The sequence below is a fragment of the Perognathus longimembris genome, chromosome 17 (assembly GCF_023159225.1).
Source record: "Perognathus longimembris pacificus isolate PPM17 chromosome 17, ASM2315922v1, whole genome shotgun sequence".
Classification (NCBI taxonomy): Eukaryota; Metazoa; Chordata; class Mammalia; order Rodentia; family Heteromyidae; genus Perognathus; species Perognathus longimembris.
Window position 1 is genome coordinate 22,106,264 of NC_063177.1, and position 13,467 is coordinate 22,119,730.

The following is a 13,467-nucleotide window of genomic DNA, read 5'->3' on the forward strand; positions in this document are numbered from 1 at the left end:
ATGAGAGTGCAGGGCAGCGGTGCCAAACCCAGCTCATGAAGATTTCCTGAAAATACTGATGTCTTCCCACAATTGTGGAGAAGGAGGTGTTAGAAGGTGTGGGAGTAGGAAGCAGGGAAGGAAGGAGGAGGATGACAGGTACCAGGAAGGACAGTCCGTGCAGACATGACATCCCTACTATGTGCAGGATCCTATAGATGGTGCCATACTGCAGTGCCACATAGAAGTGGGGCATGCTAGAAGACCCAGGACAGGAAGGCTGGAATCTTGGGGGCCTATTGAGGTCTTTGAACTTTTCCTCTAGGAGGTAGGGAGGTAAAGTAAAAAAGTAAGCCAGGTGCTGCTGGTGGCTCATGTCTATAATCCTAGCTACTCAGGAGGCTGAGAACTGAGGATTTTGCAGCACAAAGTTAGCTTGTGCAGGAGAGTCTACGAGATTCTTATCTCCATTTAACCAGTAAAAAGCTGGAAGTAGAGGTATGATTCAAGTGGTAGAGCACCAGCATTGAGTGAAAAGCTAAGGAACAGTGCCCAAGCCCTGATTTCAAGCCCCAGTCCAGGCACCAAATAAAGTAAGAAAGACAGAAAAGAAGTATTTTCTTGCCAGGTATAGTGGTGCATACATATAATCCCAACATTTGGGTGCGGAGGTTGCAGGTTTCAGACTAGTTTGAGTTGCATAGTAAGACCCTATCTCACAAAAAAAAAAAAAAAAAGAAAGATATCCTCCTTCGTAGAAACTAGCAAATGATTACTGTTTCCTCACCAGCCTTAAATGTTATACTGGTGTGACAGGTGAATGATAGTGTAGTGTTGTGTTTATTTGTATTCCCTGACTACTGATGCAGTTAAATATTTTTCACGTGTTTATTAGACTATTTGTATATAGTCATGCTGTTTGCCTATTTTTCTACTGGGATATTAGTATTTTTCTTATCGATTTATACAAGCTCTTTATATATTAAGGATAACAACTCTTTGTCATATTTATTGCAAATATTTTTCCCCAGCCTTGCCTCTTGCCTTTTGGTTTTGTGTGGAATGGTTTCTGACATCCGGGAGGTTTTTAATTTGGTATAGTCCAATGTATTGATTTTCTTTCCCTTAGTGATTTCTTCCATTGCTTTTTTATGCTTAGAGAATCCTTTCTCATCCATAGATCAAATAAATATCCCTGAGACATTTGAAGCAGTTGAGTGCCATGGTTGTGGATGATTCATAATAATATTTACAGGTTAGGTGTAGTGGCAGGAAAAACTAAAACCAACAAACACACCAAAACAAAACAGAATAAGTTTCTGTGTTTCTATGTTGCTAAAGTTGGGGTGTTATCCTGAAATGGAACCCCCATCACAACAGTGTTAAGAGGTGTCTAGGTCACGAGTGCTCCACGTTTAGGAATAAACCTAGTGTCCTTATAAAAGAAGCTTGGGGGAGCTGCTTTTGCTCTTTTGCTCTGCCAATACACTGCTAGAAAGGGACAGCAATGAAGAGGTATCATTCCATCTTAAGATGGCCCCAGAGAGGCCTACTGCCCACACCAGTCAGGACTCCATTTCCTCCAGGCCCCAGCCCTGGGGAGCCTGCCTCTGAAGGGCTGCCTTTGTATCACTGACCAGGGAATCAGTGCTCAGTGAGCTGATTTTCTTAACACACACAGCAACATCTACGGGGTGATTGCCCCTTAGAATGATAATGATTCCACCTTTCATGCCTAGAGCACTTTGTATATATTTTTTCCCAGAGAATTTTCACTATGATTATCTCTGTTGTTCATCATAGGATTTTTCATTACGAAATGCATTTGCATGTTTTATTTGCCTATAATCCTTTTCACTGAGAAAACAATAGCACTCTGAACAAACACGCATATGGGTAGCTTATAGGTTCACTCTGCTCTTTATCACAGCTTCTTTTTCTTATTTTCTCATTTTATTTTTAAATCATGAACTTTATCATTTTAGCTGTATTTTTCCCTCATTGTTCAGTTATCTGAAAAGTCACCACTCTGTTCTTTCTCTCCCCCCCCCCCCCCCACTTTGGCACCTGCCCTTCTCATTCTCTTCTCACCAATACCAAGGGTTCTGGTTCCACAAGCCCATTGTTTCAGCACATTCAGAGCTCCTCTTACCCACCCGTCCCTTTTTTGTGCTAGTTGCAGGGCTTGAACTCAGGGTCTGGACACTGTCCCCTAGCTTTATTGCTTAAGACTGGCACTCTACCATTTGAACCACACCCCACTTTTGCTTTTTGGTGGTTAATTGGAGGAAAGAGTCTCACAGTCTTTCCTACCTCTAAGACTAGCTAGGGTTATAGACATGAGCCACCACTGTGAAGCTGATTCCCATTTTTTGACTCCTCTTTGCTTCTGCTGTGGTTTATTCTGTCTCAAAACTTCCTATTACTTTTAACTAGAATTTGCTATGCAGAAGCATCAGCTAGATTCTTCCTCTGCCCCTGGCATCTTAAACATTCACTTCTGCCTCTGAATCTCAAATCTCTCCATTTTCTTCCCCCTTCTGAATAATACTTCCTTGATTACCTTTTCTGCATTTTTGACCTTTATTTTCTGTTATTCATTCTCCCTGTAACGGTGTGGAAAGCACCTACTCTGAACTGTCTCCACCATGGGCTGCAGGGGTTCAAAGACTCATGCTCTGGTCTTTGACCTTGAAGTGCTGGCTGTCTGACCCAGGTGGTACATTTGAATCATCTGAAAAGCTTTAGAAAAAATACAAATGCAGAGCCCTAGACATTCTGATATTAAGTGCTTTTAAATGGGGGCCAATCATTGCTATATTTTTTGAAAAAGAGATCTTCATGTGCAGCCAGGGATGAGAACAACTTATGGGTCTAATGGATGGGACAGATGTGAAAACAAATGTCTTTTTAATCCAAAGCAAAGGCAGATGTAAGCAGAAGGGACTGGGGAACAGAAGAGCTTTGGCCTCATCCAGCTGAGATGTAAAAGAAAAGGCAGCCACGGTTACCCAAAGCCGGTGAATCAGAGCCTTATCTCTTCCCAGAAGGCTTTTCTTCACAGCCTTCCCTGCCCACTAGGTTTCCAGTTGGATAGGAGAAATAAAAGTCTCTTCTAAAGTAGATTTACTTCTGTTTCCTTCCCCTGGGTAGAAGAAAAATTATAAGACTTGGGAATCAAAGACATGCTCAAATTTTAGCTCTGCCACTTAGTAGTTGTGTGACCTTAGGCAAATTGTTTAACAAAACCATTCTTGAGTCTCCAGGCTCTTGTCAGTAATGTGCTTTGTATGCATGTATGCATACATGTTGTGGGTGAATTGAGGAAGCTAATGTGTGCAGTGTGCTTAGCCTACTGCCTTACACACGAGTACTCATAAAGTTATATCTGTGTGCACTTGAAGGTGTCATGTATGCACAGTGATGCCCGATACTCTCTTTTTTTCCCATCAAGTGCTCAGCTGGCCTGGTGTGTTGGCTCTACTTGGGTAGGGCCTGCCTGGGGTGACACGCCATTGGGTCCATCTTCATGTAGTCTCTGAGGGCAAGTGTTGGATCTGATCCCGTAGCCTCCTGTGCATGCTCCGGCTGTGTGTGTGTGTATGTGTGCCAGTACTGGGGCTTGAATTCAGGTCTCGGACACTGTCCCTTAGCTTTTTTCACTCAAGGCTGGTACTCTGCCATTTGAGCCATGTCTCCAGTTCCAGTCTCTTGTTGATTCTCCGGGGGTAAGAGTGTCTTGGGGGCTGGGGGCTGGTGGGTCATATCAGTAATCCTAGTTATTCAGGAGGCTGAAATATGAGGATCAATGTTGGAAGTCAGCACCTGCAGAAAAGTCCCCATGAAACTTATCTCTAATTAACCAATCAAAAACTGGAAGTGGAGCTGTGGCTTAGAGTGGTAGCGCACTAATCTTGAGCAAAAGAGTTCAGGGACAGCACCCAGGCCTAGCATTCAAGACTCATGACCTACAAAAAAAAGAGGGTTTTGGATTTGTCTTCCCGGAATGGCTTCAAACTGTTATCTTCAGCTCTGTGTGAACCTCCTAAAAAGCAAGGATTACAGGCATGAGTCACTAGCTTGGGTTCTTTCTTTCTCTCCTCTTGTTTTTCATTTTCACCTCCAGAGCTTTTCAAATGCACTATTGTTTCCTTGGCTAGGCCCTCCTTCTCTCTCTCTCTCTCTCTCTCTCTCTCTCTCTCCCTCCCTCCTTCCCTCCCTCCCACCCTCTGTCCCTCCCTCCCTCTCTCTCTGTGTCATAGAGCTTGAACTCTGAGCTTTTTTGGTCAAGACTAGTGCTCTTCCACTTTGAGCCACAGTACCACTTCCAGTTCTCTGGCCACTAATTGGAGATAAGAATCTCATGGATTTTTCTGCCCAGGCTGGCTTGGAATTAGGGTCTTCAGATCTCAGCCTCCTAAGTAGCTAAGATTATAGGTGTGAACCAGTGCCCAGCTTCCCACCTCATTTCTTACTTCAGAAACAGCTATGAACAGAGCTATGACAGAGCTATGTTGTCCCCATATTTTCACCGGGCACCCTCTATATCTGTTTCTTATGTTGCAGCTCCATAGCAGCGCTCCCAACTCCTCCAACTCTCATGGGATCTTCATGGGTGCCATTCTTTTCTCCATCAAAGAAAATCTCTTGGCTGGACAGACACTGACATCACCAGTCACTTCCTAGTGGAGTGGGGGTGGGGGCTGCTGCACCTTGGAACCAGGAACCAAGTCAGCCATTCTCTGACTTCCTGCTACCATCTAAGCATGGAGTATATTTGGGCGCATTCTAGAAGGCTGGGATGGTGTCTATATAGCCAAGCGTCTTTGTAGGCCTTGGCACATTTCTACCAACAAGCTCCAGGGTGTAGTGTGTGCGCGCGTGTGTGTGTGTGTGTGTGTGTGTGTGTGTGTGATGGGAGGATGTGTCCTAACATCTGGATTTGGAGAGATGGAGGTCCCACTCATATTTCCAGCCTGATCTGAATTCTCCAACACAACTAGCAGGAAAAATATGTGGTTAGAGAGCCAGATTAGGCCAGAGGAGCTGCACAGACTTGCTCTTTACTTTCCCTCTTGGCTCAGGATACTTGTGTATCTTATGCCATCGATTTGATCTCCTTGGAGCCTAGAGAAGAAGGGAGCATGCTACCCTAACAGCTGTCATCATGTGACAGGTGTAAAGTTACAAAAACATGAACTGTGTGAAAAAGTTCAGTAGTAACTTCATCAAGTTCATAAGGATGCTTAGGATGAGGGGCAGGGGAAGAAGTCATGGCATCTCTACGGGACTCATTATCAGTATGGTAGAGCCCTAAGGCCAAGAGAAGTACGAAGAGACATGGGCAGGCCCCTGCTTCCTATTCAGAGCTGCCCGAACAAAACCTTACATCCATTACCATATTTAATCTTTATAACAGATGAGCACTCTGCTTATTACCAGACTGCTATGAGGTCAAGGAACTTGCCCAAGGTCACAGAATAACTTAGTAGCTGAATGGGGAAGAGAAGCCATGTCTGCCAAGTTCCATTTTCTGAGTCTCATCTCTATTGTGGTTTGTTCAGTTTTGAGAAGGACATATCTACACATAGTCCTTGAGGGAGCCTGTCCCCTTTTCCTTGGGAGGGGTGAAGGTTGGGGGAGGGTAGCCCTGTCCCTCAGGTTCTCATTGCCTGCAGCACTCTAAGTTGCTGGATTTCTGGGTATGGCTTTGGGTCACATCCAGCTGTCCCTTTCTGTATAAAGAAAAGCAAATTTTCCTGTTGGAGGATGAAGTTCAGAGAATAATGTCCTAGAAGGTGGGGCTGAGTGTAGTAGGACTATCTGCCAGCTGTGAATAACTAACCATCTGGAATATAGCATGATAAGGGCAGGACAGGAAGGACCCAAGTTCATGTCCTTTCCTCCGAATGCCAGGCTGGCACTTCCCACTTTTACATGCTCCTAGTGCTGTGGAGAGCTTACAGTTGGGCATTTGGAGTTTTCATGTTTTATAGTCTTTCATTCTTAAAGCTTTCCTATTCAAATCACACGTGTGCACAGCAAAGACCCATTGTGTGCCAAGGCTCCATTTCTGGAGCTGGAAAGAGACTCACCAACTCGTCTCATCGCTCAGGACCCATTGCTGTCATCTTCCCCAGCTTTGGATTGGACTGCTTCCTCTGCAACAAACACCCCACCCCACCCTATTCCTTGGTTTTTCTTCAAAGTACATGGTAGATGTTGTCTGATGTAGTAGCTAACACTTTCACATAAATACTACATTCCAGGTATGTTTATCATTCATATAATCCTTTCGATAACCATATGTGTGTGTGTGTCCTATTATAGAGAGATAGATAGATATATATGTATGTATAGTGTCTGTATAGTCCCAATTTACTGATTAGAGTCATGAGGCATAGTAACTTGTCCAAGGTTAAACTGTTAGTAAATCGCATACCTTGGATTGTACTTAGGTCTATTCCCATATACAGCCATTGTCTCTTACCCGTGGAATACATCCGAGAAAAGTGTCATTACATTATTTTTAAAAATTACGTTTGATGATCTCATTTTTCTTGGACTAAGACAGCTCCCAGGTCGCCAGCCCATGTGCTCTGTCATTGATGGACACCTCTGTATGCTGCACCTTATTATTGGGGTTTTGGCAGTGTGCTGTGGTGAAAGATTGGATGTCAGTTCCAATCCCCACCCCCCCTTACAGCTTTGTTGAGCTTGAGAGTGAATGGTTTAGCTTTTTCCAACCTCAATTGTCTCATCTCTAAAAGGGGATAACACATCCAACACCATATAGTGAGGTTTAAAAGAGAGATAAAGAGCAGAAGAGTGGATCCATTATGATTAAATAATAAGCATGAATTTCTTTCACTTTGCCTCTTCCAACTTGGAAGTAAGAACTTATATAATATAAAAGTGCAGTGTAGAATAGGATGTTGGATCGGGAAAGGACCTTAGTGACAGTCCAGTGCCTTAATTGAAGGATGAGGAAGGAACAGCTTGCTGCTCCAGACCAGTCACACTGTCACTTAGCCCCTGTCACATAGATTACTTCTAAGATTCTAGTTTTCGAAGAGCTGGTGGTGTCTACAAGAATGACATATCCTAGCTTTGTTTGGAGCTAAGAGTGGCCAAATGGCCATGACTGACCAATGAGACACTTGTGGAAAGAACCAACCACAGCGTATTTTTGGGAAATTCCCTTTGCAAGGGAAGAAATCAGTCCTTCTCTCTTTCTTCCAACTTGCTGTTTGGAGGAAGAAAAGCAGATCTGCTAACTGGAGCTCTGGCTGTCATCTCAAAGCAGATAAATGTCACACTCTAGGAATGATAGTAACTTCATAGTTCTCTGAGTTATTTACCTGTGAATTTCTTCCACAGGACACAGACATAAGCTTCTATATTATTTAAGCCAGTTTTACTTGGGTTTCCTGTTACTTTTCAGTCTGTCTTGATCCTAAACAGTACTAAATATTGAGTAGTACTAAGGGTGGAGAATACATGTTTATGAGTTGATGTTGAAAACTCAGAGGGAAGTCTAGCCTAGTTTTTCCCCCCTATGTCTGTAGATCCTGGTGAGAGGACCTAGAGTTTCCACAATGAAACTTAAAAAAAATTAATTAATTATTGTCAAAGTGATGCACAGAGGGGTTATAGTTTCATGCATAGGTGTGAGTATATTTCTTATTAAACTTGTTACTTACTCCCTCATTTTTCTCCCACCTCCTCCCCCAATTTCCTCCCTCCCCCTCAGCTGTACAGTTGGTTTACAGCATATAGTTTTGTAAGTATTGCTGATGCATTGTTTTACCTTTTACCCTTTGTGTCTCCATTTTAATGTTCCCTTTCCCTTCCCTAGTTCTGATAAACATATGTTCAATACCCAGGGTACCAAAATTAGTTACAGTGACACAGGGGTAAAACCCCAGGGAAGAAAGACAAAAGAAAATGGCATAATTTCACACGGTATATTGAAAACAACAACAATGATAAACCACTTATTTCCATGACTTGGAGTTCATTTTGCTTAGAATCGTCTTATGTATTCATATGTACATAGCTATTGAGTTGTTGTGAATAATGAAACTTCTTGAAGCCCTGAAATGACTTCTAATGGCCTTTGTGAATGTGGTGGGGCTTCCCTGTGGAAACTTGCTTGTGGCTGGAGGGTGGTGCTCAGATATGGTTAGTCTGGTTTCTCTGTCTTTCCTTCACAGCCCCAGAAGGACCACCCTGTGGGCAGTGCCATCCTTTGGTTAGAAATGTAGGTCTCTGCCTACCGTTCATTCCCTAAGCTCTGTACCAGGGCCTGGAAGCAGCCAGAAAAAAAGCCAGGAAGGATCAATAACGTAGACTGCTTATTTCTCCTTCTATTCCTGCTGCTGCTAATGGCATGTTTTGAAGTTGATAATTTCCTCTTTTTTCCTCCTAAAAGTATGTTCCTTCCTCTGCCTTTTTCCCTTTACTTTTTTTAAAAATAATTTTTTTCATCATGAAATGTTTCAAAGAACAGACAAGAATAGAAAAGAGCATAATGAACACCTATTTACCCACCATTAAACTGTGTCAAATCTTAACATTATGTCATGTTTGCATCAGCTCTCATTTAAAAGAATAAAGCATTACTGATATAATTGTAGCTCCTTGTATATTTTATTCTCAACTTGGTTTTTCTCCCCCCTTCCCAGAGGTAGCTATTACCATGAATTCAATGTTTATCATCTCTGCAAGTGTTTCTATACTTTTACTACATATTTATGTATCCATTAATACAACATAGCATTATTCAATGGCTTTTAAATTTTATGTATAAATTGCACTACATTCTACTTATCACTGGGTATTCCACAATGTATTCCTCTAGTTTCCTGTTGATGAATATTTAGACTACTTGCTTTATTTTTATTTACTTTCATATTTTAGGCACTTCTGTGGTGAATTTCTGGGGCACATGGAGTGAGAATTATTTTTAGGATAATTGTCTAAGGTCAAATCCTGCCAAAGGTCAGACCCTGCCACCAATAGTTTTTGTAAGGTGCTATGAGGAATGGTTTTTACACTTTCCTGTTTTTTTATTTTTAGTAGTACCTTAAATTTTTTATTATTTTTTTCTGGCACTGGACTGGTACTCAGAGCCTCACTTAAGCTGACACTCTACCACTTGAGCCACAGCTCCATTTCTGGCTTCTTGCTGGTTAATTGAAGATAAGCGTCCCATGGGTTTCCCTGCCCCGGCTAGCTTCAAACTGCGATCCTCAGATCTCAGAATTCTGAGTAGCTAGGACTACAGGCATCAGTGCCCAGCAATTAATCTTTCAAAATATTGGTAAAATATACATAGCAAGAGTCATCATTTCCATTGGCTTTTCAGTGTAGTTTACTTTTTTTTTTTTCCAGTCCTGGGCCTTGGACTCAGAGCCTGAGCACTGTCCCTGGCTTCTTTTTGCTCAAGGCTAGCACTCTGCCACTTGAGCCACAGCGCCACTTCTGGCCGTTTTCTATATATGTGGTGCTGGGGAATTGAACCCAGGGCTTCATGTATATGAGGCAAGCACTCTTGCCACTAGGCCATATTCCCAGCCCTTTTCAGTGTAGTTTAGTGGAATAATATCCATTCACACTGTTCCATAACCATCACCACCATCCGTCTCCAGGACCTTTTCTTCACCCCAGACTCAAACCCTGCCACCAAACAATGAGTCCTCCTTTCTCTTATCTCAGCCCCTGGAAGCCACCATTCTACTTTCTGTCTCATAAGTTAGTTTCTCTTGGCACTTCATATAGGAAATCATACATACTTGTTCTGGCCCATTTCACTTTGCCTAACATTTTCAAGGTTGAGGTATGTGTCAGAATTTCCTTCACTTTTAAAGGCTAAATAATATTCCATTGCATGTAGATTCCCCTTTTATTTTTCCACTGATGGATTATTAGCATGTGGAAATTATATGAAACTTAAATTTCAGTATCCATTAAAAAGTGTTCTTAGGACATAGTGATAAGCATTCATTTAAATGTTGCTCACTGCTGCTTTCACGCTAAAACAGTAGAATTAATTAAGTGGTAGCAACAGAGACTGTGTAGCTCACAAAGCTTAAAATATTTACGATCTGGACCTTTACAAAAAAGTTTGCCAACTGCTTCACATTATATAATTACCTAGAGGTGCAAGAGTTGAATTTTAAGGGTATTTGCATCTTCAGCTTAATTAAATACTGTGAAAATCTTTTCCAAAGTGATAAAAGCTAGCAGTGCTTCAGTTCTGGTTTTAAAAAAATCCCCCCTTTTAAACAGCCAGATTTTTACTTTAAATGGAAATGCAGGAAAGGGTCTATAAAGGGCATTGTGTGGTCAGCTATGTTGTGTGGAACAACTTTGAAATTTCAATAGTTTATATACAGCATTTATTTTGGGCCCCTAGGCCTACATATTGGCTAGAATTTAGCTGATGTGAATCAGGCTCAGCTCAGCTTGATTCCAAGCTGTGGGCTGGACCTGGGTCTGTTCCATATGTCTCTCATCTTTCTTGGACCTGTGGCTAAATGTGACAACTCTTTTTTTTTTTCCTCATGGAAAAAGGCAAGAGCAGGTGATGGAATGAACACATTTCAGCTTTTTGCTAGTGTTATGCACATATATCTTTGACCAATGGATAGGCAACCCCAAAGCCAATGGCTTTGTGGCTCCACCACAAAGTCTGGTAAGAGTGGGGATGGATATATAATTCTTTCATAAGGGAGTAAATATCTGGAACTAATAATTCATTCATCGAAAAGGCATCAACCAAGCCCAGCACCAGTGGCTCATACCTGTAACTCTAGCTACTCAGGAGGCTGAGATTTGGAGATCATAATTCCAAGCCAGCCTGAGCAGGAAACTCCACGAGACTCTCATCTCCAATTAACCAGCAGAAAACCAGAAGTGGTTCTGTGGCTCAGAGCACTAGCCTTGAGTGAAAAAGCCTTGACTTCAAGCCCCATGTTAAAAAAAAAATCAATCTTTTTCAAGTTTTGGAGCTTCTCCCCCCTTGCCTCAGTGTTAGGGATCAAACCTTGTGTGTGCCAGATAAGTGTTCTACCACTGAGCTATATCCCTAGCCTCAAGCAACTTTATTGAAACAAAAACTTATACGGAATTGTAACTGTCTTGCATGAAGAAGAGTGCAACTGCTCTGATTGAAGCCAGGGTTGAGTGGACAGAGCCCTGACTGTTCAGCTTTTCTTGTTCTCTCTGCAGAGTTCCAAATACAAGTCCCCCAAGCTTCATGGGATATAGCTTAGTTACCTGTTCTCTACCTTGTAGGCTCTCGGAGCAGTTTCAGAGCACTCTTTCCCCCGTAGGATCTGAGGATGGGAATTAATGCTGCATCATGAATAGACCTCTACTGCTTGGGTCTCAACAGATGGCCCACAGAAGTGCCTCCCAGGGACCAGGTGAAAAGAGAATGGCTGAGCCCACAGTCAGACAAGACCTAATGAACAAAGCTTGGTCCATGGCACAGCCCCTATGGGTTCAACTGCTGTCTGCAGCTGACCCAGGTGGAGGAACTGCTTTTCCTTGGGAATGTCTGCCTCTTTGGTCATGAGTCTCCTGTCAGGGGGGTGATGATATATATATATATATATATATATATATATATATATATATATATATATATATATATATATGTGTGTGTGTGTGTGTGTGTGTGTGTGTGTGTGTGTGTGTGTGTGTGTGTTTTAACCATTGGCTTCACCAGGTCTCAGCAGCATTTTTGGGGGGGGGGGGGCAGGCAGCCTTGTTGTATGCAGAACTGAGCCACACTGAGCCCTGTTCCACATGGCAGCTCTTTTCTCTGCCTTCTTAACTGACTAAGAGGCCCGTGCATAGAAGGCCAAAAAAAAAAAAAAATCAGGTTGGGCTACCCTGCTGTTGGTGGTAAGCGTGGAGCATTGCCAAACAGTTCTCAATGCCCTTTGTTGAGCCAGGATGCAGGAAGTGAGAGTCCAGTCTCTCATAGGACCAAGCCCAAGGAGGCTCACACTGCCAGCTCTGTCCTTTCCCAGGACCTGGCAACTAGATCTCCTAAAGCTTAATCAGCAGGGCCAGCTCTGTGTTTTAGGTTCCCAGTCTGATTTCTCCTACAACCTTTCTGTTCTTTATCATGTGGTAGTGTCTAGATTTTAGTTCTTGGCATCTGATTAAAATCAGCAGTAGACTAAAATGCACCTGGGAAGTTGTAAGAAAGGTGGTGACACCTTCCCTTCCTAGGGGGAAAGAATGGTGGAGATAGCACCTATTTTTGTGTTAGACCCTGAGAAGACAGTGACAAGTACAAAAATAGAACCAGACCCCCCGCACCGCCCCCCCCCCCCCAGCCCCATTTCCTTCCTTGCCCACTCACCATCTGGGCTGATTTCGCAGAATGGACTTCTGCACACCTGGCTGCCCAGATTTGGAGGACTGCTTCTACATCCTTTCCTGAGCTGGCCCTCACCAGCCACAGCCACAGAGGTTTGCTGCTTGCTTCACCTGGTGAACTGAGCTCTTTGAATCTTTGGGATGGTCTTCCCCAGAGGCCCAGCACTACAGCTGAAATGTCCCTGTTCTTTTTTTTTTTTTTTTCCCAGTCCTGGGGCTTGAACTCAGGGCCTGAGCATTGTCCCTGGCTTCTTTTTGTTCAAGGCTAGCACTCTGTCACTTGAGCCACAGTGCCCCTTCCAGCCTTCTCTATATATATGGTGCTCAGGAATCGAACCCAGAGCTTCACGTATACAAGGCAAGCACTCTACCAGTAGGTCATATTCCCAGCCCAATGTCTTTGTTCTCAACCTTGCCTTGATCTCTGGCCCAGCTTGTTCTTATCCCTCCTCCCATCTCTGCTCCCTGGGCCATAGATTCCAAAGAAAATGGGTGCTTTTTAAGGCCAAGCACTGAATTATTCTGATAGTATAATTACATAAAATTTTCTTGGAATAAGTCCATTGCCTCTGCCTAAATTGGCTTCTATAATGAGAAAACTGAGTAATAGCTAACTAAAACCACCTTTGCTGGAGCAATGAAGACTTACCAGCAGAGGAGCAAGTTTCCACTTCTTTGTTTTTTTTTTTTTTTTGCCAGTCGTGGGCCTTGGACTCAGGGCCTGAGCACTGTCCCTGGCTTCTTCCTGCTCAAGGCTAGCACTCTGCCACTTGAGCCACAGCGCCGCTTCTGGCCGTTTTCTGTATATGTGGTGCTGGGGAATCGAACCTAGGGCCTCGTGTATCCGAGGCAGGCACTCTTGCCGCTAGGCTATATCCCCAGCCCCAAGTTTCCACTTCTTATTTGGAATATTTTTAGGAACCAGACCTTGGAGGGCAGAGGAGTGGGGTGTTGCTTGTCTCTCACACGAAGGCCTCTGTTCCCTTCTGTTCCTTCCATCTTCCTGTTTCTGTCACTTGTCAAGCCTGGTGCTCTCTGTGCTCCGAAGCAGCTTCAAAAATAGACACTTTTGAGTTCATTTGGATATAT